Consider the following 26,136-nt stretch of genomic DNA (forward strand, 5'->3'; position numbering starts at 1 on the left):
TTCATCTTTCAATTCTAATCCACTTGTCCACATTGGCCATTAGTATGATCATTCTAAAATCCAGATGTAATCATGTCATTTCCCTATGATAATCTCCCTGTACCATTTCCCTAAAACGAGTTCTGTGGATCATTAATTCTAAGAGATAAAAATGCATTTGTTTTCAGAAGAGCTACGTGTTTAAGTAAGAGTCGATAAAACTGAATAAAACAAGATTAAACAGATGATTGTTTTTACTGCAGTCCTTATGAGAACTTTTAATATGTTAATGTGCATTGTAAATCTCTAGGAAATTGACAAAGTGGGGTAATTTTCCATTTTTATGTGATCAGTGTTTATCTCCCAGGACTGTTCTAGGGGACATACTTTGGAAAATGCTGGTACATCCAAAGCCTTCAGCTTGACATGTATGGTCCTCCACTGTTCATGTCCCAACTGGTCTAACTGGCTACAGTGTTTCATGTGGTTGTTGCTCTTTTGGTGTCTTGCTGTACCCTTTATGCTCGCTCCATTGTCTGTCTGGAATACCTGGTCTCTTCCCTCATTCGTCTGCCTTATTACCCTTTAAGAAGTACCCCTACCAAGGTTAAGGGGTTTTCTTTCCCATTCTCAGAGATATTTACTCATTCCTTGATTACAGTGTTTATCACATTGCTGTGACTATGGATACACATAAATATTTTTTATATCAAACCAGTGATTGTGAGAAAATAGAAACTAGATTGTTGATGTAAAAAAAAAAAAAAAGCCTTAAAATAAAGTCTTTTGCTTCTAAGTCTGATTTCATGTCTCACACTCTATGAGAAAAACACCAGAAAGAGCATAATGCTAATCTATTTTCTGGCTGGGGATAATGAAACTGGACAAGTTCAGTAAGTTATCCTCAAGTCAAAAACAAATTAGAAACCCGATGTAACAGCTTTCAACCCCAGCCCATGGTCCTCTCTGTCATACTACATAGCCTCCCCTACTGAAGCATGCCCAGTGAGTGTGGCAGTCATAACTTCTCCCTTATGTGTGCCCTTGACACAGGCATGGGCTCACCAGCAGCATCCAGGGGAAGCCCAGGGTTGAGAGATCTGAGAGATCCAGACCCAAATATTCCTCACATGGACCATCTAGGCAACTGGGCTGAAACCAAGTCACAAGTCTTTACAAAAACCCACAAGGGAATCCTGCCAGTTGCGGGCTTGACCTCACCTTCTTTCTCCCTGGCCAGCTATCCATGCACCTTCTTTTTCCTTCCCATGGGCTCCTAGCACTGAGTCTTCTTTCCTGTTTTTCCTCTCCAGAGCTGCCACCCCTAACTCTATCCCCAGGATGGAGTCTCTCCAGCGCCCCTCCCCTCCCCCACTGGCTCCTCCTAAAACACAGACTAGTCACATGGCGATGTAAACAAGGTAATAAAAATGACAAGCATAGACAAGTGTCTATGAGAATGGTCCCAGTTGGAACTAGGAAAACATTCTTAATTCCTCATTTAGCATCAAGCATCTAGGATCCAGGATGACTTAGGGTTAAGTACTGGGTTATCTCCTATCATTCCGGAATAGGCTAATTTTACAAGCCTCTCTTGCTCCTTATTTATAAACAGGTTTACCATATGATAGCATTCATTTCCTTTGTATCTTCCAAAAGGCCTTTGTCCCCTTTCCCCTAGTTAACCTCCAGAATCCATATTAGTCTAGATATTTATACCCATTAACAATGAAAGGGGAGGGAGAAAAGTCTCAATTCCTCTCGAAAACTCTGCAGTGTCTATCGATAAGGATCACAGACAGAAGAAAGAAAAGGCACATGCAGATGGGATTCTAAAGAGAAGTTCAGCAAAGTACTACTTAGAAAGATAGGGGCAACTGCTGGGCCTCTAAAAACCATGGTAAGTAACTGTAGTACTAACAATTGCAGGAAACCAAGAGTGCCATAACCAATTCTCTAGGCTGCAGGGACAAGGGGAGGAAATGGTGTCACTGAAACCAAATAAGGGTGGCCAGGAAGGACTCACAGTTGAGTCAACTGCAGCCCCTGCTGATTTACAGCTCTGAGACAGAATAAAGAGACCCCAACCCCTCTCTTCCCACACTCCAGTCTCCTGCCCCATGCCTCTCACAGCCCAAACTCAGTTGCAAATCTGAGCTCAAGAAAGACCAGGAGATAAAGTTCGTAGGGGCCTGAGCCCTGGGCCACAAACAGGACAGAGAGGAGAAGACAGGAGTGAGGGTTGGGGGTGGAAACAAACGTAACAACATTAAGTTACCTTGATTTAAACAAGAAAATACAAGCATCTCCCTGGTTTCTCCTGCAGGCGTGTGTTGGGGGGGGGGTCATTGAGAGGACATGACTGCTGGTTGACCCATGAGCTGACCCCTCAAAATCAGAGGCGTCTCACCTCCTCCCTGTCCTTGGAATGTGCATTCACTTGACTTCCCTGCTCCTACAAACTGCCTCAAGGACACAACCTTGAGAGAGTGACGTGGCATGAAGACGACCTGGATGGTGCATGTGACTGACCTAATTAGAACTTCTGTATAAACTTGAAGACTTGGTGGGCATGTAGAGAGAACCACTGGTTTCTTGGCTGCCCAAGACAAGCCTCATATGTGAAGTTCCCTTATTTATTGAACCTGCCACCTACCCATCTAGAACAACCTGCCTCTTTCAGTCTCTCCCTGCCCTCCTTATATGGGAACTGGTTTCAGATTTCACCCCGGGAAACCCCCAAGGAGGTTGCTAACCAACAGAATTTGTATGAAATGTTTGCAAAAGCACCTGATTTAACCTTTCTTTCTTGATAAAACATCCTCTAGTGCTTCTCCTCCACAGACCCCCATCATATGATGTGAGAAATTTTACTATTTCAAAGGACGTCTGTGGTTTCTCTCTTCCTAGTGCCTTTGCCCCTTTTCTGGTCATGGCACCCCAACCTTCCTTGGGGGAAGGTCCTTCCTCTCAGGCCCTGTGGTCCAGCTGACCCTCAAGCCAGGACCAGAAGTGAGGCTGTGACCTGACCTAGCGGGTCAGCAGGTTCTATCACCCTGGCCACAGTTGTCGGTCTAGCGGGGAGGCTGTAACTCAAACTGGCCCTAAAAAAACCTAATTCAAAGACTTTGCTAGCGATCTTAGGAAACAAAGTGTTTTTTCGGTTTTGTTGCTAACCTGTGAAAATGTGAATCTGGGGTTTCCAGAGCTATTTTCCATTTTACGGAGAAGGCGTGCCTGAAATAGCAGCCAGCTCAGATGAATGCAGATTAGAATCATGGAGACTGGGAGAGGAAAGGTATGGGAGAAGGGGAAAACTGTGGGAAGAGAGAGAGGAACAAAAAGAGAGAGATGAGAAAGAGGCAGATTCTAAGACCCAAAGAAATCGCTTGAGCCCTTGAACCGAGCTGCATATGAACAGTATTCCTGAACCTTCCTGAAGACCCACAATTCTTTTGGGGGGGCTTGAAGCAGTTAAAGTTGCAGCTCAGTTACTTGAAACTAAAGCCTCGAGATCTCTCAGTCAGTTAAGCCGCTGCTTTTGGCTCAAGTCATGATCCCAGGGTCCTGTGATTGAGTCCCACATCGGGCTCCTTGCTCAGCGGAGAGCCTGCCTCTCTCTCTGCCTCTGCCTGCCACTCTGCCTGCTTGTGCTCCAGCTCTCTCTCGCTCTCTGATAAATCAATCAATCAATCAATCAATCTTCCCTTTTTTAAAATAAATAAAGCCTCCTCCTGAATATAAGTGTTGTGTAACTACAAGGCTCACAATGAGAGAAGACTGAGCCATCAAAAAACACTCTTGAGAACTATGTAAGACTTGGCCAAGAGTTTTTTTGTTTTGTTTTTAAGATTTTATTTATTTATTTGACAGACAGAGATCACAAGTAGGCAGTGAGGCAGGCAGAAAGAAAGGAGGAAGCAGGCTCCCCACAGAGCAGAAAGCCCAATGGGGGGGCTTGATCCCAGGACCCTGGGAATCACGACCTGAGCCTAAGGCAGAGGCTTTCACCCACTGAGCCACCCAGGTGCCCCAAGAGTTTTGAGATAGGCTTACAGCAACATACTACTGATGATGCCATAAGTTCTTGGTCTGAAAGGGGATGATAAGGTCTCCTGTGTGATGGCCAGCCCAGGAGGTCTCAGTGTTCTCTTAACTTACCCCAGGACCTCAAAGGGCTTTGGCTAACAAAACATACGGCAAAGATTCTAAAGTTTCAGTGAGTTCTCCTACACACTGTCCCTTTCATGTCCATCTGGCTTCCTTTATCCCTAAAGATGGAGAACAGATTTTTTTTTCTCAGCCCACACTCTCCCCCAGACCACACAACACTCCTTTCCTGAACATAAAATAAGACTTAAAAATTGGCTTAAACAACCCTCAGAAAGAGAAATCCCTTGCATTGGGAACACTGTTTTTCAGCTTAGCAAGGGGATCATCATCTAAGTACAGGCAATGCTTCCCCCAGATTAGTGGCCACCTCTGAGCAGGCGGTAGCATCCTCCCATCTCTGACGAGGGGTCAGATTTCAAATTCAGGGGAGGCTCAGCACTGCTCACATCTTGCATGTAACAAGAAATCACCTCCATCTGAACACTGGCAGCTAATGAGGCATGGCTTTCTAAAGTTATTTAGAGAAATGTTTTCCTAAAAAAATAAGTCCATGGGATACTGAAGTAAAAATTCTCCGTGGTCTTCCAAGTGTTTATGGTTTTCAGGTAAACAGGTAGGACTTCTTGAGATTTCTAGTATAATCAGGTGTGAGGTTAACTTATAAAGGAAAGAAATTGTACACAGTATCTTTCAGTCACATTCAACCATGGATTTTTGTTTGTTTGTTGTTTGTTTGGATGTGCATAAGATAGGATGAAGTATTACACCAAACACCCTATAGAAAAATGTCAGGGATCATTCTCCAGCTACCCCAGAAGGGAAGCCTCTGAGTAGATACAAGCGGAGAGCTATCATTACGTGTGGTTTGCACAGCAGTGGCTCTATTTTAATGTCACCGACACTCACCCAGCCAGCTCAAGCCTTCCCTCATCTCCCTTGGTGGAACTCCCATGGAGGCAACCATCAATGTTGACCGTGAATGTGACAACTGATGTCTGGCCAGGAAACCGCTGTCATAGTCCGAGTCCCTTGTGACCCCAGCAGTCGGGGTGGCCTGAGACTCCACTTAGGGGGAATCACAAAATCTGGTCCCTCACAGTCATGGCACTGCCTCAAATGTGCACAGTGAAGCTCCCTGAGCAACAGCAAAACAGATGGAAGCCTCTCTCTCCTTCCAGGTTGACTTTTATTGCTATTATGGTACAATTCGGTCCCATTCTACATCATTATATCTGATAACTGTCATAAACCTGTAATCACCGCTATTTGATGTCAGCACAAAGTCATTCCTGGAATTGAACCCTGCCAGGCTCAATCAACAAACCCTTGTCAGCTTCCCTTACCGCACCCATGTAAATCACCTGCCTGGTCATTCTTGTCAAAATCAGGTGAAGGAATCAGGCAGGTGTTCAGCAGGTCTTACATTCCATGACAAAGACTATCTGTAGCTCTTCTTTTAAGGGAACACCACAACAGGACAAGATTTCCTTTACCCCACATGCAAACATAGTGTTCAGAAGTTTGAAATTAAAATATGTATAGGATGCCTGACCAGTATCTAAGGAAGAACTTGTTTTGATTCTAGAAACTTTTTTTTTCTAAAAGTGGTGAATAGTTCAGGTGGTTTGTTATAATGTTATAAAGGTTGTGGTCTGAGTTTCATTCCCCCATGGCCTTATTAACCAACTCCCAGAGAAAAGCTCCATTCCTCGGGGCAAAATATACCCCTTCTCCTTCCTGCCACCACTGATGTGTAACTTACAGGGTTGGCAGTAGGGGCATTGTATTATCATATGGTTAGAATTAATGTGTGTTGCTTCTCACTATAGATAATGTATGGTATATATAATGTATAATGTATATATAATATGTATAATGTATAATATATAAGGAAGGTATCAGGCACTTATAAAATGTCCAATAAATGTTAATTTCCTTCTTGCATATTTTTTAAGTAGGCTTCATGTCCAGCATGGAGCCCAATGCAGGGCTTGAACTCAGGACCCTGAGATCAAGACCTGAACTGACATCAAGAGTCCAATGCTTAACCAACCAACTGAGCCACCCAGACAGCCCTCCTTCTTGCATATTTTTCCTTCTTACAGAAAGTCACTCAAGAATTTGGAAGACCTGTGGAAACATGAGGACACTCCTTCAAGACCTTAACCTTCCCAGTAAACAACTTCAATTGCCTGACAAGAACTTGAAAATGTCACCATGAGGCCTTGTTGGCCTTTTTATCAAAACATAAAAGCCAGAACATGGGAGATACCAGCTAAAAATCAGGGCCATGAGGTAGGATGGATCCGGATTTAAATCCTACCACTTTCTAGCGGTGTGAATTAGGGCAGGTTATAAAGCTGCTGGGAATCTATCTCCGAATCCTTAAAATGGGGATAAATATTTGAAGCTACCTCAAAGGACTGTAGGAGCAAAAATGAGACAGGTCCAGCAAAATGCTTACAACAGTGCCTGACACAGTCAGTACATAATAAATCAAGGGATAGGGATTTTTTTTTCCCCCCAAAATATTAAGATCATATACTCTCCAGCCAGACTCTCTGAGTATAAACTGTGGTCCTGTCAATTACTGACTGTATCATTTAGGGGAAAATTCCTTATGTAAGGGTACCTCAGTTTTCTCTTATAAAAATGAGGATGTACCTATCACATAACATTGTGAGGGAGTAAATGACTTAATTCATGCAGATGACTTAGACCACTATTTGGAAATTAGTAAATGCTAAGTGTTACCTATTACGTACTTAATCCACATAGGTAACCTAGTCGGCCTTGGCTGTGTTCTTTGACAGGTAATCACAAGTCAGTTGTCCGGAATATCCTTGTTCTCTTGATGATTCAAGGACACATCAGGCATCTAACATGATTATAATGGAGGATAGTAAGAAGAAAGGCAGGCATGGGCACACCACCTGCCACACCACCCCTATCTTAGGAGGAAACTACCCCTAAAAAGAAAAAGAGCCCATTCTGTTTTAGGCTTTACAGAAATGAAGGGAATGGCCTTGGGCATCTTAACCCAGACCCAGGGGTTAGCTCAAGAGTCAGTGGGATATTTAATCAAAGAGGTTGATCCTCTGGCCTGCAGCTGACTGGCATGCCTTAGGGCAGTGGCGGCAGTCACCCTCTTGATCCCATAGGCTATGAAACAACACCCTGGAAGGATCCTCTCCCCTATGAACAACGATCTGATAGGCAGATGATCACGGGAACAAAAAGCTGATGGGATGACAGGTGGATGGGGATAATCAGATTGAAAAACCTGCCAACAATCTCCTAAAAACTCCTAGACTTAGAAACTCTGACAGCATCCCTCTAGGGTCCCCTCCCTCTTCTGGAGCTTTGTACTATCACTTAATAAATTGTTTTGCTGCCCACCACTTTCCTATCTGGTTTACCTCCTCATTCTTCAAAGAGGAATGACCAAGAACCATGGCACTAAAGGAAAAGAAATACTGAAACAATTAGAAATATTTAATAATTAAAATGTGACTTGAGCTTTCGAGAGTAAAGGGGCTGCGGGTGGAAGAGTCTAGAAATCTTGGTTCTAGTCTACTCAAGTGTTACTAGGTATATGGCAGTCTGTTTCCTCCAGAAAAGGACAATTATCAGTAATGGATCCCGTGAGGATCACCAAAATCACCTCAGGATCATGTCCTCTGGCTTCTGGGAACTTTGGTTGCTGACAGTTCACAGCTGTAGTCCTCACTACGAGTCCCTTCCCCTAACAGATAGCTTTCCTTTTAAATTTAAAAGCCCCACCCTTTACCTTACTTTGTAACAGCTCGGAATGGACATTTCAAACCCAGTGTTTCCCTTAAGGTGAGTGGTGGGCCTTCTATTGCCTAGTCCTGCCTTTCTCTCTTCCTGACAGGTCCATCTCCTGAGAATACTCCTTAGTAAGCTTTCCTCGTGCAAATCTCCACCTCAGAGTCTGTTTTCTGGGAGTTCAATGTAGACACCATTGTAGGTGCTGTTCTAACAACCAGAGATAACACGAAACAAATATTCTTGTTGAGCACCAATGCATACAAGGAAGACTATCAGCTCCAGGGCAATATCAAAGAAGATAAATATGGAAATTGTCCTCAAAGAACTAGATCCTAATTGGATCCACATACTTATAGAGGTTACATAGTAAGTGCATTTAACAAGTGTTATGAAACAGAAACAAGAATATTATGAGTGCAAGTGCATAAGAGTGGAGATATGAAGTAGTGGGGAATAAGGGAGAAAGGAGGGTGGTGGCTCAGTGAAACTACCTGGGGAAGGGATTGCTTTAACTGATCACTATTTACATGGACCAGGCATCTCCTCCAAAAAAATGAAAGTTCACTGGTTTCTGACCAATGAAATCATTCATCAGTCCCAAAATGGCATACCCAATGGGAGTTCTCATTGTTACTTGCCTGAAAATATCTATTTTTTTTAATGATTTTATGTATTTATTTCAGAGAGAGAGAGAGAACAAGGGTAAGAGAGAGACTGAGAGAATGGGGGCGGAGGGTGCAAAGGGAGAAGCAGACACCCTGCAGAGGAGGGAGCCCAATGTGGGACTGGATCCCAGGACCTTGACCTGAGCCTAAGGCAGAGGCCTAGCCAACTGAGCCACCCAGGTGCCCTTGCCTAAAGGTATCAAGGATCACCTGGGTGGCTCAGTTGGTTGAGCCTCTGCCTTGGGCTCAGGTCATGATCTCAGGGTCTTGGGATGGAGACCTGCATTGGGCTCCTGGGGAGTCTGCCTCTCCCTCCCCTCTGCCACTCCCCCGCTTATTCTCTGTGTCAAATAAATAAATAATAAATAAATAATATAAACAATAATAAATAATAATAAATAACAAATAAATAAAACAATGGGTTTTAAACATTTAAATCCATGTTCACTAGTGGTACTTTGTTTCAAGCTAAGTGGTGATCTTAGAATATACAAATTCCATGAGACAGAAGTTTGCCTCATTTAATTATTAGTGGTATAGGAGCCAAAGGAAGCTTGCCTCAAAATATGCCACTTTGTCATATAGATTATTTTCAGTTAACAGTTTTTAAGAAATAGCCCATGCAAGAGAAACACTCTGATGTCTCCTTTGTCTCCAGAATGCTAAAAAATAAATCCCAGGAGGTGAAGAGACATCCTTATTGCCAGACACAGGAAATTCAGAGCCAAAAGACTAAATGAACCATAAGTAACTATGGACTCTGAGAAACAGTCTGAGGGTTTTGAAGGGGCGGGGTGTAGGAAGTTGGGCCAGCCTGGTGGTGGGTATTATGGAGGGCATGTATTGCATGGAGCACTGGGTATGGTGCAAAAACAATGAATTCCAGTACACTGAAAAGAAATTTAAAAAAATTAAAAATTAAAAAAAAAAAACCTTCATACTTTTTACTAATTTATTGCCCTGGCCCAAATTGTGTGCAGATTCCTTACCAACTGAGGTTCTTAAACCCAAGTTTTCTTTGACCTGTCAAGTCATCACATTTATTGTCTCACCTGAAAAATACAAAAACTGCCAGAGTCAGTCATTTCTTTGGGTCTCTATTTCATTACTGTGCCTTCATGCACACGTAATTAAACTTTGTTTTTGTCTACTGTTAATCTCTCTCTTGTCAATTTAATTTTTAAGATGTCAGAAATAAAGGCATTAGAAAAATTATTAAATTTCCTTACTATCTACAGCCCAATGGTAAGTCCTCAAAACAGGCACAGTGACATTCCTCTAGGGACTCAACTGCCTCGATGTTAATATTTTGCTAAGGGCAACAGGTAATCTTAGCCCAATCCTCAGGATCCTGGAAGTCTATTTTAACATACGAAAATTCATTCAGAAACTTCTTTTATATCTACTCACTCCCCCCACCAACCTGCCCTGCCAAGAAACACATTAGCAATCATCACACAAGCACATGACCTACCAATATACACCCAAAGGGTCTCACGACTCAGGTTTTATTAGACAGCAATAAATGACCATTTCCCAACAACAGCTAGCCCTCTTGAGGTCCTGGAAACCTTGCTTCCAAATTCCTTAGCGACTTACACTACCCTTCATATCCTCCCAACTTGAATGTATATAATGGACCACTCCTTGTGACCACAGTGCAGCTCTTTCTGCCCACGGGTACGGTCCCTGTGCTTTAATAAAAATCACCTTTTTTCACCAAAGACATCTCAAAAATCCTTTCTTAGCAGTCAGCTTTGAATCCTAATGTGTCCTACATCACTTAAACCAGCTAGAAGAAATTTGAAGGATAGAAAGAAATTTTTCCTCCCCAATACTGGAAAATTGTCCCCCTACCCTACTTTTCTCCCCATGTGAAGAAGTTCAAGAGATTGTTGTTTCCAGCCTCTCTCCAGCCATCCTGGAAAAAGGAAGTCATGATGCCATGCTTGAGAGGTCAAACTGTCCAATTCTGGGGTTGAAGGTCACAAAGCCTACTTGCATACAGATATGTGGTATATTATTCATAGCTGATCTTAGCAGTAATAAAGTTATATTTTGGGTTATATTTTGGGTTCTATCTAATTTCTTTGTCTCATATCTTAACTTGGATGCTTAAACCCCTATAGTTTTAACATTAAAATCCTGGTTAGATTCTGAAATGAGAATTCTGACAAGGTTATGACACTAAGAATTCAATCTAGGTTGTCATATTGCATTTCTAATGAGGTTATAACATGACAATACAAGACTTGACAAACCTCTAGAGGTTCAGTTGTGTTAAAAACAAAACAAACACAAGCCAAAATGGAGTCCTTTGTCCTCTGCAACAGCAAACCAAGACCTAATTACAGTTTCAACCTATTCCAGGAATGTGACCTTTAAAAAGTCAATCTGAAATTTCCTTACCAGCACTAGCAAAATAATCTGCATGATTAAAAAAAAACAAACAAACAACAAAACCTGCCATTCTATCTCCCCCCACAACAGGTGTCCTACACTGAAAGAATCGCTCCTTTTCTTTCGCTAATAATTTTCCTTGCCCCACTCTCTTCCTATCACAACCTTCAATTTTGTAAAACTCCTCAAGTATCTCCTTACTTATTACAGAGGATGCTACCCAATTTATGAATTGCTTAATTAAGCCAACCACATCTTCAAATGTATTCTCTTGAATCTTGTTGTTTTAAATATGGAGGCAAAAACCAATTTAGTTTTAGTTATTCTGCTTTTCTCCCCTTTAAGAACCAATATCTTGTGGGGGCTTTTTGTTGTTGTTGTTGTTTGTTTGTTTTTAATGCTAAAGGCCAAGGTATGAGAGGCAGTTGAGGAAAAAAACCATTGAAACTATTCTTTAGTTAAGCTGGACTTATTTCAAATCCTGAAAGACTCAAGGAGACAAGCAGGTTCATGGTTCCATGGACTTTTTTTTTTTTTTAAGAATCATTTCCCCTTCCATACAACATACAAATCTCTCTAGTCCTCACTTATATGTCCACTATACTCATAACCAAAAGCATTTCTCTCTGTTCTGGTCAGATCATATGTAATGCAAATCCCCAAATACAAATCTAACTCCTACATGCCCTCTGGGAGGACTTTGTCAATAACAACAACAAAAAAAGAGGGTTTTAGCCCATAAAAAGTACTTATGAAGGTTTCAACAAGTTTGCAAAAACAATCCAAGTAACCTGGGCAATGTCTCTATAAATCTCAGCCTCTTTGGAAATCAGAGATTCAGTAGCCTAAGAATATAGAGACGACAAAGCAGAGTTAGTATCTCCTAAGATTTTCTCCACCTCATTATCCCATGATGACTAAGTGTTAATGAATATGTTGTGTTTCTTCAGATGGTTTTGTGCCTCAATCCCAGTAAATCACAGCTTAGGTTCTTAGAAAATATGTGATTCCCACTGACATTCAATTCCACCTCCAGTCTTAAGGCCAAGCTATCAACATCTTTCTTCTGGCCTCAAGCAACAACTTGCTAACTGGTCTCCTTGCATCCTTTCTTTCTCTGTTCCAGCTCAGGCACCACACACCCATCAGAGAGGTCACATTAACTGAAACCCTACAAGGTGGAAGACAGAAAAGCATACCCACATGGCTAGGCGCTGGCCTACATACTGGAGTTGGTAGGAGCTGGCGTAGCTCTAACACTTGGGCCTGGGCGGTTTCCTGTTGACTATCCATAACCTCACAGAATATCAACATCAGACAGAATCTGATGGATCAAGATAAAAAGAAGACCTTTTATAATCATGCCTGAACAGACAAAACATGAACATTGTCCTAATGACCAAAATGACCAGATAAACCTTGCTCCTTGCCCTTCCCAAATAAGGGTGCCTACTGCTTCTTTACCAATTCAACTCTAGCTTCACTCCCTTCCTCCAAGCCTGAGAAACCCAATCACAGAATAATCCAGTTCTAAGATAGCACACAACCCAGAACAAAGCTCTACTTCCCTAAAGACTCTTCAAATTACCAGAAACAGTTCCCAAACCTATAAATCCCTTCTAACACCATCTTACAGAGATAGTCCATTGTTCTCTGTGAACATTCTCCCTTGAAAGTTCACAGAGAAACCTTACTAAAATAGAGTTGGGAGGCCAGCAGGGCAAGCTTTCGTGCCCTACCACATGCCCTTAACTGCGGACTCAAGAGGAAGAAACAGACCTTTCTGGTCATACTACTTTACCATCCCAACTGGAAGAAGCAAGATTTTTCTCCTCTCCCAGCAACAGCTCAGCCAATGACAGGCTATCACAACTCAGCCAAAGAAAAGCCACTACACTGTGAACACCCAATCCAATGGACTCTCTGTTTACAACAGTCCCTCCTATCTTCAACTGTTGCTCTGTGAAAGGGTGTTCCTTTCCTTTGTTCCATGGTTTTGACCTAGCACACATGTCCCAAATTGCAATTCTCTGGTATTCCTGAATAAATCCATTTTTGTTGGTAAAATAACTGATGATTTTATTTGAAGATTAACAAATATTACCTATAATATTAACAAATATTAACCAATATTCCTATGACCACTAAACCCACCTTTTTGAACCATAGGCATATTCTGATGGTCTTCGGCTGCAGAGCACTGACAACTGTTTAGCTCAAAAAGCTTAGAGATATTCAGTCAAACCACCTGGGTTCAAATTCCAGCTCTGTCACTTATTCTCCATCACATACTTCCTAGGCCAAGTGACACAACTTTGTTGTGCCTTGATATGCTCATTTGTCAAATAGGAAAAATGTTCATTTCCTTTAAAATTTTTTGAGGATTATAAAGTAATACCAGTAAAATATACAGAATATATTACTTAAAACACACAGCTGGTCAAATCACTCCTATTTAAACTAATAGGCAAAATCATGAATACATCTAACAATGTCTACCTACCTCTACAGCTTTTTGGCAGCTTACTTTTCTCCTCTATAAAATGGCTCTAAAAATATGATTATCAAAAAATATATCATTATCAATAAGGACATAAAGATATATTTCAAAAAGCATCTTGACTCTGTCTTTGCAAAACCTCTTGTCACTAGCACTTAATAGGCACACAACAAATGTCATTTTATCCTCCTCTGTTTTCTCAACTGAAAAACAATGGGACTGGATGAGCCCAGCACAATCCAAACTGCATTCCAGGGACTATCCCATTTCATGTAGCTAAGGTCTGCAAAACCTTATTTTTATTTTGTCAGAAAACTGACATAAGACTGCTATTGTCGGGCGCCTGGGTGGCTCAGTGGGTTAAGCCGCTGCCTTCGGCTCAGGTCATGATCTTAGGATCCTGGGATCGAGGCCCGCATCCGGTTCTCTGCTCAGCAGGGAGCCTGCTTCCTCCTCTCTCTCTCTGCCTGCCTCTCCGCGTGCTTGTGATCTCTCTCTGTCAAATAAATAAATAAAATCTTAAAAAAAAAAAAGACTGCTATTGTCATTCATAATATCCTGGAATCCATATGAAAAATAGTACCTTAATGCCTCAGTGTCTCACAACAAAGAGAAAATCAGTACATGTTGGTGGAATAAAGTTCTAAATTCAAATTTTTGAGATAGAAATGTGTTTCATCAGAATGACTTCCTGTATTACTATTATGTCAAACAAATGTTATAAAACTTGAGTTTGTAAATTTATGCTATTAAAGATTAATTTAATGTTTCATATACTAAGATTCTAAGCATTTTTTTTTTCAGAAGGAAAAAAAAAAGCTTCTGCAAGGACTAAAGTTAAAATATAACTTGACGGGCGCCTGGGTGGCTCAGTGGGTTAAGCCGCTGCCTTCGGCTCAGGTCATGATCTCAGAGTCCTGGAATCGAGTCCCGCATCGGGCTCTCTGCTCAGCAGAGAGCCTGCTTCCCTCTCTCTCTCTCTGCCTGCCTCTCCATCTACTTGTGATTTCTCTCTGTCAAATAAATAAATAAAATCTTAAAAAAATATATATATAACTTGACTAGATCATCTCTAGGCACCTTCTGGTTCAGAGATGTTTAGGGTTCAGAGGTGTTTTTATATGCTTCTCCCAAACCCCCTCCCCCCAGCAACCCTCATGCTTAGCGAAATAAGTCAAGCAGAGAAAGACAACTATCATATGATCTCCCTGATATGAGGAAGTGGTGATGCAACATGGGGGCTTAAGTGGGTAGGAGAAGAATCAATGAAACAAGACGGGATTGGGAGGGAGACAAACCATAAGTGACTCTTAATCTCACAAAACAAACTGAGGGTTGCTGGGGGGAGGGGGTTTGGGAGAAGGGGGTGGGATTATGGACATTGGGGAGGGTATGTGCTTTGGTGAGTGCTGTGAAGTGTGTAAACCTGGTGATTCACAGACCTGTACCCCTGGGGATAAAAATATATGTTTATAAAAAATAAAAAATTATATAAAAAACAAAAACAAAAACAAAAAACTTCTTAAACTCAACACACACAAACAATATAATCATGTCCAAAAAAAATTGGCAGAAGACATGAACAGACACCTCTCCAATGAAGATATACAAATGCCTATCAGACACATGAAAGAAATTTTCATCATCACTAGCCATCAGGGAGATTCATATTACAACCACATTGAGATACCACCTTACATCAGTTAGAATGGCCAAAATTTGCAAGACAGGAAACAACGTGTGTTGGAGAGGATGTGGAGAAAGGGGAGCCCTCTTACACTGTTGGTGGGAATGCAAGTTGGTGCAGCCGCTTTGGAGAACCGTATGGAGATTCCTTAAGAAATTAAAAATAGAGCTTCCCAATACCCTGCAATAGCACTACTGGATATTCACCCCAAAGATACAGATGTAGTGAACAGAAGGACCATCTGTACCCCAAGGTTTATAGCAGAATGGCCACATTTGCCAAACTGGAAATAACCAAGATGCCCTTCAATAGACGAATGGATATGAAGATGTGGTCCATATACAGCATGGAGTGTTATGCCTCCATCAGAAATGACGAGTACCCAACTTTTGTATCAACATGGACAGGACTGGTAGAGATTATGCTGAGGGAAATAAGTCAAGCAGAGAGAGTCAATTATCATACAGTTTCACTTATTTGGGGAGCATAACAAATAACACGGAGGACATAAGGAAATGGAGAAGAGAAGAAAGTTGAGGGAAATTGGAAGTGGAGATTATCCACGAGAGACTAAGGACTCTGAAAAACAATCTGAGGATTTAGAAGGGGTGGGGGTGGGAGGTTGGGGGACCCAGGTGGGTATTATTATGGTGGGTATTATGGAGGGCACATAATGCATGGAGCACTGGATGTTGTGCATAAACAATGAATTCTGTTACGCTGAAAAGAAATAAATTTTTAAAAAAAGAAAAAAAAAACTCAAAGAAAGATCCAGTTTCAGGTAAGAAGGGGTAAACAAACACACTCTGAATGAAACTCCCACTGAATGAAACCATAAAGCATGCAATGCATGGAACAGCTTTGTGATGATTCTGGAAAGTAAATAGTAGTATGCCAATGGGAAAGAAAACCAGAATTTGAAGTGCCATCAAACGGGCAGGGAGGTTACCACTTTTTCCCTGGTATCCTCCAACCTGGAGTCAGTGTAACCCAAAATACAGAGCTGGGCATCAACAATGACAGAGACCACCACAGAAAAAGAAAGAGGTCTCCTAATATAAAGGAAGAATAAGAGAAATCTGCTTTTCTCTCTCTCTCTCTTCATTTCTGTTCCCTCATAGCACAGCACCCAAATAGTTTGACAGTCAGAACTGCCACAACACTGCACCAAAGAGGCACCCCCAAGAGCCCAAAACTCTGGGGAAGGAGAACCTTTCTCTTCAATCAGAGAAGCTGTCATTTCAGAGAGTGGGGTAAACCCTATTGCTTTTTTTTTTTTTTTCGTTCTCAGTCTTTACCCTCTTGACACTCCCAGATATGGATTAAAATTGCCAAAAATTAGAAACAACCCAAATGTCCTTTGATGGATGAAGGGATAAACAAGCTGTGACATATATAAATGATAGAATATAATACAGCAATAAAAAAGAAATATTGATAGATTCAACCACTTAGATGAATCTCAAATGCATTATGCTGAATGAAAGAAGACAGTCTCAAAAGGGTTACCCACAGTAATTGATTTTATGTGTACAGTATTCTAGAAAAGACAGAAGTGTAATGACAGAGAACAGATTAGTGATTGCCGGAAGCTAGAGTCAAAGAACTTACTCAGAGGCTCATATGAGAAACAGAGCTAGTGAATCTACTCCACCGCTTCATGATGTAATGAGATCCTTGCAGTTAGAAGTGTGTAAAGCCCGAGAGGTTATGATGTATCAGGAATATTGCAGAAGGAATTCATGCTTTAAAATTTGCATAGATGTCCTCTTAACATTCCATTCCACCTTTGAGAGACTCTAAAATAAAGTCAGGTCTGCATTGAAATACACCTGGCCATACCTAACATTGAAGAAATATAGTCCCTACACTTTTGGGTTTGACAGTTCATTGAAAAGCCCTCAACAAATAACATTTTTATTTAAAATTTTTAAACATTTAAAAAAAATTAAAATTTTATTTAAAAAATTTTTTTAATTGTATAATCCAATATATTTATATTGGAATGCCAACTTTATAATAAATGCTAAGGAGACCAAAAAAATTAAGGCATACTCATCACCCTCTGCAAATTTGTAATATTGCTCAGAAATCATTAGTACTTGCAATGTTAACCAATGTACAAAAGTTAAACAATAATGCCACTAATAATATAAGAAATTCCATGAGTAAGAGCTTGTGTAATTTCCAAATTGATGTACAGAGAGGAAGAGCTATGGGGAGGCAGGGAATTTACTGGATATTTTCCATATGCCTTTCCAGACCTCCTGTCCATCCTGTCTGTACCCATTGTGTGGCCATGAGGCTGACCCATATGGATACACCAACAGACCCCTGATTCCAGATTCTGATTGGATTCAGTGGTGGGGAGGGCCAGTAGGAGAACAAGAGGGCAGAATAAGTGAGGCAAACGTGTTTATTTCCCTGGTTCCTGCCTGCCCCTTTACTACAGGCTCCCATTAGGTGTACGTCACCACTCCTCTACTTTCCCTTCAGTCTACAGCTGGTAATGGTTTCCAGCTATCACTAGCCTCAGGGTGCTTCACCATCCCTTCTTGGTTTTCCTCAATGCTGGTTGCACCTTTGTAAGCAGGCCATTTATTAAATTATTTTTTAATAAATCCGAGTTTGCCATTTGCAGGAACCCTGACTGATCGTGTGGAGAAGAGAGGGTATGTTCTGCATATTGTAGTGATCAGGGAAGCTTTAGAGGGACTGGAGCGGAGTTTTGCAGTGTAAATGTAATTTTAGACATTACTCTATTTATAAGGCTTATCCAATGGCTGCTGATCACATCGGGCACAGGCAAGGACTCAAAATCAAATCAAGGAACACCATGGAGAAGCACAAAGCCTACTGAGGATAAGGTGGGCCAAACTGGAGAGAGGTGGGTTTCTGGAGAGAGAATGGGTTTATGTGCATGTGAAATGGGGGGAGGGAGAAAACATTCAAATGCTGAAACAGTATGTAGTGAACTTACAATGTAAGCTAAGCACTGTGCTAAGTTCTGAGGAAGCAGTGGAGAGCAAAACATACTAACCCCACCTTCCTTGAGTGCATTAGTTTCTATTGCTATATAACAGATTCTCCCCAAACTCAGCAGCTAACAATAACAGTAAAATATCAACAATGACATTTTGTTGTCTTACACTCTTTTCAGGTAAATAACTCAGGAGTATTTTAGCTGGGCAGTTCTGATTTGGGCTTCTCCTGAGTTTCTAGTCAAGATGTCGGCCACGTCTGCACCTAGCTGAAAGCTAGACTGGGACTGGGAGATCTGATTCCAGGACAGCTCACTCACAGGGCAATTTTATTCCAGAACATGTCAGGAGCTCTTACAACACAGATTCTTCTCTGGGGCTGCTTCAGCATTCTCACAACGTGACAGAGTGATACACAAAAGGGCAAGCCACCGAACTAACCTCCGAAGTCACAATCTGTCACTTTCACAACACTCTATTGGTCATAAAGGTTAGGCCTAGTCACTGTGGGAGGGGACGATGCACAGACTGGATTGAAAGAAGGTTGGAATCTCCGGGGGCCAACTTGGACACTGGCTGTGATACGGAGTTTATGGTCTGTATATTGTAATAACTGCAAACTCACACACCAAAAGAGTAATTACAACCTGTAGTCCGTACTGGGAAGGGAACCCACGGAACCATTAGGTAACCTAGCAGAAAAATCTGGTTGAACGAGAAAACTGAGACAGGGAACTGATGAACTCATGTCAGCCATGACTGGGGACCATTGGGCTCTTGGCCCACGTTAGTTCTGGTACACTCACCATTTTCTACATGGATTTTTTTTCTTACTTACAGTTAGAGTGGCCTCTATTTCTCCTTCTTCCCCAGATCCAGCATTCCACATCTTCCCCCATGGTTCCTTTGTCTCTCCCAAATCTAGCCCTGTTCCTTTCTTTCCTGACATGCAAAATCTCCCTCACTTTCTAATTTCCTCGCAGGAATTCCAGTTAAACTGAGAAACAAAATCAACAAAAATAATCAATACACATTACAAATATATGTATCACTTTATTCTCCCCAATTGTAAAAATTAAACACACACACACACACACATATACTCAACCAGGTGTTACACTAGACAATACTGAGAACACAATCAGCCATCTGTATCTCTACTTTGTCAGATAACAGAAGTGGCCTCTGATTTCAGAAACAACTGTAGTGGGTCTTTACCAGGCCTAGAGCTGCTAAAGCTGCAGAGCTTGTTCAAACACAGATGTCTAGGCCCTAACCCCAGAGTCTTCTGAAGCAGAGTTTGGGGCGGAGGCTGAACATTTGCATTTCTAACAAGCTCCAAGCAAGGCTGATGCTGGCGGTCTGGGGATCACACTTTGAGAACCACTGGTGTATGGTTGGTTATCAACCTGAGCTGCACACTAAAATCCCCTAGGGAACTTACAGGTGTAGACAACTGTTCATGCTCCAGGTTTTCTTTCTTTCTTTTTTTTTTTTTTTTTTAATTTATTTGACACACAGAGATCACAGGTAGGCAGAGAGGCAGGCAGAGAGAGAGAGAGGAGGAAGCAGGCTCCCCGCTGAGCAGAGAGCCCGATGCGGGGCTCGATCTCAGGATCCTGAGACCATGACCCGAGCCGAAAGCAGAGGCCTCAACCCACTGAGCCACCCAGGCGCCCTGCTCCAGGTTTTCTGATAGAGTTGGTGTGGGGTGTAGCCTAAGCAATGGGACTTTTCAAAGCTCCATCAGGTGATACTAGTGTGCTGCCAACAGGAGGCCCACAGGTGCCGAACTTGCCCATTCCTGCTTACTGTTGCCTCATTCAGACATTGCTTCCAGAAAACTGCAGGCGAGCACTCAGGTTTCCACACTCGACTCTGACCCCTCAAGACTTCAGGGGCACTGCGGCAGCGCTACAGGCACTGTGACCTTCTGCTACTTTAATAAGACCACCTCCTCTTTCATCATTTCCTATATTGCTCTTCCTACCAGGGTTTCATTCAAAGAAAAGGTCCCTTGGCTAAAAGAAATATTTGAAAACCACTAATGTAAGAGAAAGTCCACTAAATTGAAAATGAGCAGGCCTTGCTTCTAGCTATGTAATCGTTTTACCTCTCTGAGCTTTAGCTTTGGACTTGATCATCTCTGGAACAATAGCTAACATCTGTATAGCCGTTTGTGGTTATAAATGGTAGTTTGCTGTGAGGAACAATAGTTGATAATTTGCTTCACATGATCATTATAACAAACCCATCACAAAGCTGGTATCTGAATCCCTATTTTGTAGTTAGGAGAATCATCTGCAATTCAGTCAGAAAAACCCACTTATGTCTATCCAACAAAGGCGATACTCGATCCAAATATTCTTGGTTTAAATATTGATTCCTTCTATAGCATGATGTTGCCATTAATGTCTTCTCTTTCATGACTAACATGAAACTCTGTATCATTTCCTTCTTATCCATACAAAGGGAACAATATTCTACAGGCTCATCCCCTCCATAAAAATCTGGAAATAATCTCGTCGAGGAACAGGAACAAAAGGCTGATTTGAAGGTAATGGTCCTCAAAGCATGGTCCCCAGATTTATCACCTACAGACCTGTGAGAAATGCAAACTTTCAGACCCCACCCCAGATGCAATGAACTGAACTTTGGGGATGGGTCCCAGCAACTCTGCTTGAACAGGTGCCCTTGGTTATAGTGATGTGTGGTAAGTTCAAGAGCTACTGGTTAAGGATCTCTAATGCAATCTTCAGGAGCTCTGTCCTTGAGTAAACCTGGTGGCAAAGCTAGTGGTACTGAGGTAGGCTCATATGGCTTGCAAAAGCCGATTGTTAAAGTTTCAGCAACTGAACACACTGGCACACTGGTTAGGAATATTTACACTGTGGAAACCAGCCAACAATAAAACTAGAGCTTACACCTCTCTTCCTTTGTCCACAAGAGACCTGGTTTATCAGGACACAATAATATCAAAATTCTGATCATTGATCCTAGTTTCTAGATGTGGTCCGAAAATGTTATTCCCAAGGTCAAGATTTTAGGCCCCTCCTTGATTATGCCAGAAGTCTCCATCTGCTCCATTCACCAAAACTGGAAATGCATTAGCCAATTTTGCTTAAAATGTTCAAATTTTATCGTGGTTTTTGTGAAAGAGTACAAAATCTCTCCATGATCTGATTCTAACTTCCTTTTCAGTCTTGTGTTTATTCACCTTTATTCACCGTTTATTACCCTGTCCACACTAGGCTTTAACTATACTGTGAAAATCATCTCCCATTCCTCTATTTCATTGACCCACCTCTACCTTCTCTGATTCATGGCACATGCTATTCCCTCAGCCTGAAAAATGCTCCCTCCCTATCTCATTTTCTAGTTCTCAAACCAGGTACAGTCTCCCGCAGGAAGTGCTCTTCATATCTTTTCCCTCCCAACCCTTCCCCTCCCACTCTCTACCCCCGGCCCCCAAGTTAGGTGAACTAAGTCAAGCAGAAAGTCAATTATCATATGGTTTCATTTACTTGTGGAGCATAAGGAATAACATCGAGAACACTGGGAGATGGAGAGAAGTAAGTTGGGGGAAATCGGAGCGGGAGATGAACCATGAGAGACTGTGGACTCTGAGAAACAGACTGAGGGTTTTGGAGGGGATGGGGGTGGGGGGTTAGGTGAGCCTGGTAGTTGGTATTAAGGAAGGCACGTATTGCATGGAGCACTGGGTGTGGTGCATAAACAATGAATTTTGGAACACTGGGGAAAAAATTACAAAAAAAAAAAAAAGAAGAAGAAGAAGAATACTACAGGCCAGTATTTCTGAAGAACACAGATGCAAAGACGCTCAACAAAATATTGGCAAATCCAATTTAACAATACATTAGAAGGATCATACACCATGATCAAGTGGGGTTTATTCTAGCTTTGCAAGGTTGGTTCCATACATGCAAATTAATCAGTGTAATATACTATATTAAAAAAATGAAAGATAAGAGTCACAATCATTTCAAAAGGTGCAGAAAATGCATTTGACAATATTCAACATCCATTTATGAAAAGGACTCTCAACAAAGTGGATATAGAAGAAATGTACCTCCACATAGTAAAGACCATATATGACAAACTAACAGCCAACATCATACTTAGTGATGAAAAGCCAAAAACTTTTCCTCTAAGATTAGGAACAAGACACAAATACCTACTCTTGATACTCCTAGTCAATATAGTATTGAAAGTACAACCCAGAAGAATTAAATAAAAAGAACTAAAAGGCATCCAAATTGAAAAGAAGTAAAACTCTCATTATTTGAAGATGACAATGTCTACATATAGAAAACCCTAAAGACTCCTCCAAAAAACTATTAGAATAAACAAATTTAGGAAAGTGCAGGGTACAACACCAATATACAAAAAAATTTGTATTTCTATACACCAAAAACAAACCATAAGAAAAACAATTTTAAAAATCCAGTTTACAATTGTATCAAAAAATAAAATGCCTAGGAATAAATCTAAGTAAGAACTATACATTAAAGATTAAAATACATTAATGAAAAAATTTAAAAGACATAAATAAATGGAAAAATATTGTGTTAATGGAAACAATTGATATTGTCAAAATGTTTATACACCAAAGCAATCTACAGATTCAAAGTCATCTCTATCAAAAGTCCAGTGGCATTTTTCACATAAATATAACAAACAATTTTAAAATTTGTGTGGAACCAAAAATCACCCTCAACAGGGTACCCAGTTTTGGGAAAGAACAAAATGGAAGAAAGCATCATGTTCCCTAATTTCACACCCTATCACAAAATCATAGTAATAAAAGAGTTTCTGTATTGGCATAAACAGAGATACATAGGGGGTGCCTCAGTGGCTCAGTCAGTTGGGTGTCTGTCTTCAGCTCAGGTCTTATTCCCAGAGTCCCTGGATTGAGTCTCCTATGGGGCTCCTTGCTCAATAAGGAGTCTGCTTCTCCCTCTCCAGTCTGCCCCTCCACCTGCTTATGCTCTCTCTCTCTCAAATAAATAAGATCTTAAGAAAAGCAACAACAACAACAACAGATAGACACATCGATGGGATAGACTAGAAAGCCCAGAAATAAACTATCCACATATGGTCAATTAATGTACCACAAAGGAGCCAATAATATACAATGAGTAAAATAACAAGTCTCTTCAATAAATGGTGTTGGGTAAATTGGATACCCAAATGCAAAGGAATGAAACTACATTTTTGTCTTAAAACAAGAATTAAAAATACACACACACAAAAAAAAAAAAAAAAACTCAAAATGGATCAAAGATTTGAATAAAAGACCTGAAACCATAAAACTCCTAGAAGAAAATACAGGTGGTAAACTCTTTGATATCAATGTTATGGATGATTTGATTTGACACCAAAAGCAAAGGCAACACAAGCAAAAACTAAACAAATAAGACTGCATCAAATGAAAAACTTCTCCATAGCAAAGGAAATCATCAACAAAATAAGGCAACCTACTGAATAGGAGAATATTTTTCTAAGTATTTTATCTGATAAGGATTAATATCCAAAATATATAAAGCACTTACAACTCAATAGCAAAGAAAGAAATAATTCTATTTACAAATAAACAGAGAATCTGAGTAAATATTTTTTCCAAAGAATACAACAGATGGCCAACAGATACACGAAAAGACAATCAACATCATTAATCATCAGGGAAATGGAAATCAAAACCATAATGACACATTACCTCCCATGGCTATTATCAAAAAGACAACAAATAATCAGCAAAGATGTAAAGGATGCTAGCAAAGATGTAAAGGAAAGGGAAACTTTGTGCACTTTGGTAGGAATGTAAATTAGCAAAGCTACCATGGAAAAGAGTATGGAGGCACCTCAAAAAATTAAAAATAGAACTACCAAATGATCCAGCAATTCCACTTCTAGACTTTTATTGGAAGAAAACAAAACAATAATTTGAAAAGATATATGCACCCCTATGTTCTCTGCAGTGTTATTTATAATAGCTAACACATAGAAACAACCTAAATGTCCATCATTTGATGAGTGATAAAAGGAAATGTGAGACATTACACTACAAAAAAACCTTATGCAGAAGGAAATCCTTTGTAGTGTAATGTCTTAATCATAGTCTACCATCAAATATTTTAGGAGTATCTTTAATGTTTAGATAGTGTATTAGCAGCATGCAATAATTACATCCTGAGTTCTCAAGCAGAGGCAGTCTATTGCAAGGACCTTCTTTGCTGCCAGTTACCATAGGCTGTTTTAAGTTAGAAAACTGAATAGCAACACTGAATACTGTAGAAATGCACTTTGCTCAGTAATACTTGAGTTGTTGCAATATTTGATTATCCATTTGGTTGTTACAGAAAAATTCTTAACTGTAATTGATGGTTGTTGCCGTAATAGTATATTGCCTGTATTTCTACCTCTAGTAATGGGCTTTATGTGCTAGATTTTAATATACTTGAGCCTGGGCAAGTGCACAAGTCTTTTTAAAAGAAACATGGTTTACTTGCACAAAACTGATCAGTTTTGAGAGATCGTTAATGCCCTTGAAGTGGTTTTGTGGGTGTGAAACAAATGGTGAGAATTTGAATTGGTCCCTCTTATTATAGTATTGAAATTAAGTCTACTTAATTTATCAAGTCATGTTCATGCCCTGATTTTATATACTTGTATCTATCAATAAACATTGTGATACTTGAAAAAAAAAAAAAGGAAATGTGAGATCTATAGATACATACACCCACACAGACACACACAGAAGAATATTACTCAGCCATAAAAAATGAAATTTTGTCATTTGTGACAACATGGACAAAACTTGGGGGCATTTTGTTAAGTGAACAAAGTCAGACAGAAAAAGATAAAGATCATAAGATTTCACTTACATGTTGAATTTTAACACACACACACACACACACACACACCCCAAAAAACCCCAAAAAATAAAAAACAAAAAAACTCAAGCTTAGTGATATAGAAAGAGAGGTGACTGCCTGAGGTAGGAAGTTGGGATGTGAGCAAATGAGGGAAGAGTTTCAAATGGAAGAAACTTCCAGTTATAAAGTGAGTAAGTCAGGAGATGTAATGTATAGCATGGTGACTATAGTTAGTAATACTGTACTGCATATTTGAAAACAATGAGGAGAATGAATCTTGAAAGCTCTCATCACAAGAAAAAAAGATTTGCAACAGTGTGTGGTGATGGATGTTAACTGGATTTATTGTGGTAATCAATTTACCATATATACAATATTGAACCATTACACACCTGAAACTACTATGTTATGTCAATTACACCTCAATTAAAAAACAAAAAGAAAAAGCAGAAGGCATAATAAATTGTAGTATATTCATGCAGTAAAATGCTATATACAGCAGTTTCACTGAAATCCAAATATCTATAACCAAATGAATAAATCAAATAACACGATGAGTAGTGAAAGAAGCCAGACATAACAGACTGGGTACTATTTGGCTGCATTTTTATGAAATTGCAAAAAAAAAAAAAAATAGGTGAAACAAATCTATGGACGTAGAACTCAGGACAGAAGGAAGTTAATGACTGCAGGAAGTACATGGGGGCTTCTGGGATGCTGGCGACATACTATTTCTTGAACTAGGGGCTGGCCACACTATAATTCTAACGTTTCATTATAATTCAATTGTTAATTCACTGATAATTTCATCATTGCTTTGTATCCATGTTATCCTTCTACAGAAAATTTTTATCAAAAAAGTTAACATGTCTAAGGCACTGTACTGGGTGCCGTGTGGAGAGAACAAAATTATCAGGTATGCATTCTCTGTTTTTCAGATTGTTAAGAAAGAGTTAAGCTATCGCACAGAGCACTGAGTGTTATACATAAACAATGACTCTTGGAACACTACATCAAAAAGTAATGATGTATGTTATGGTGACTAACATAATAAAAAAAAATAAATAAAATAAAAATTTAAAATAAAATTAAAAATAAACACAAAACTAACAGCATAGACTCT

General features: G+C 40.3%; 1 long non-coding RNA gene and 1 pseudogene across 2 annotated transcripts in view; one reads left to right on the top strand and one right to left on the bottom strand.

Moving 5' to 3' along the window:
- LOC309863680 (conserved oligomeric Golgi complex subunit 8 pseudogene) overlaps positions 1 to 26,136 on the bottom strand; it is a 297,813-nt pseudogene that overhangs the window by 132,381 nt on the left and 139,296 nt on the right. The window lies entirely within an intron of this gene.
- On the top strand, positions 18,634 to 25,909 carry LOC309855009. The gene is made up of 3 exons (XR_014306559.1): positions 18,634 to 18,712; positions 20,590 to 20,674; positions 25,856 to 25,909. It is a non-coding gene; the product is annotated as an uncharacterized lncRNA (long non-coding RNA).

The sequence above is a fragment of the Mustela nivalis genome, assembly GCF_964662115.1.
Source record: "Mustela nivalis genome assembly, chromosome: 1".
NCBI lineage: Eukaryota > Metazoa > Chordata > Mammalia > Carnivora > Mustelidae > Mustela > Mustela nivalis.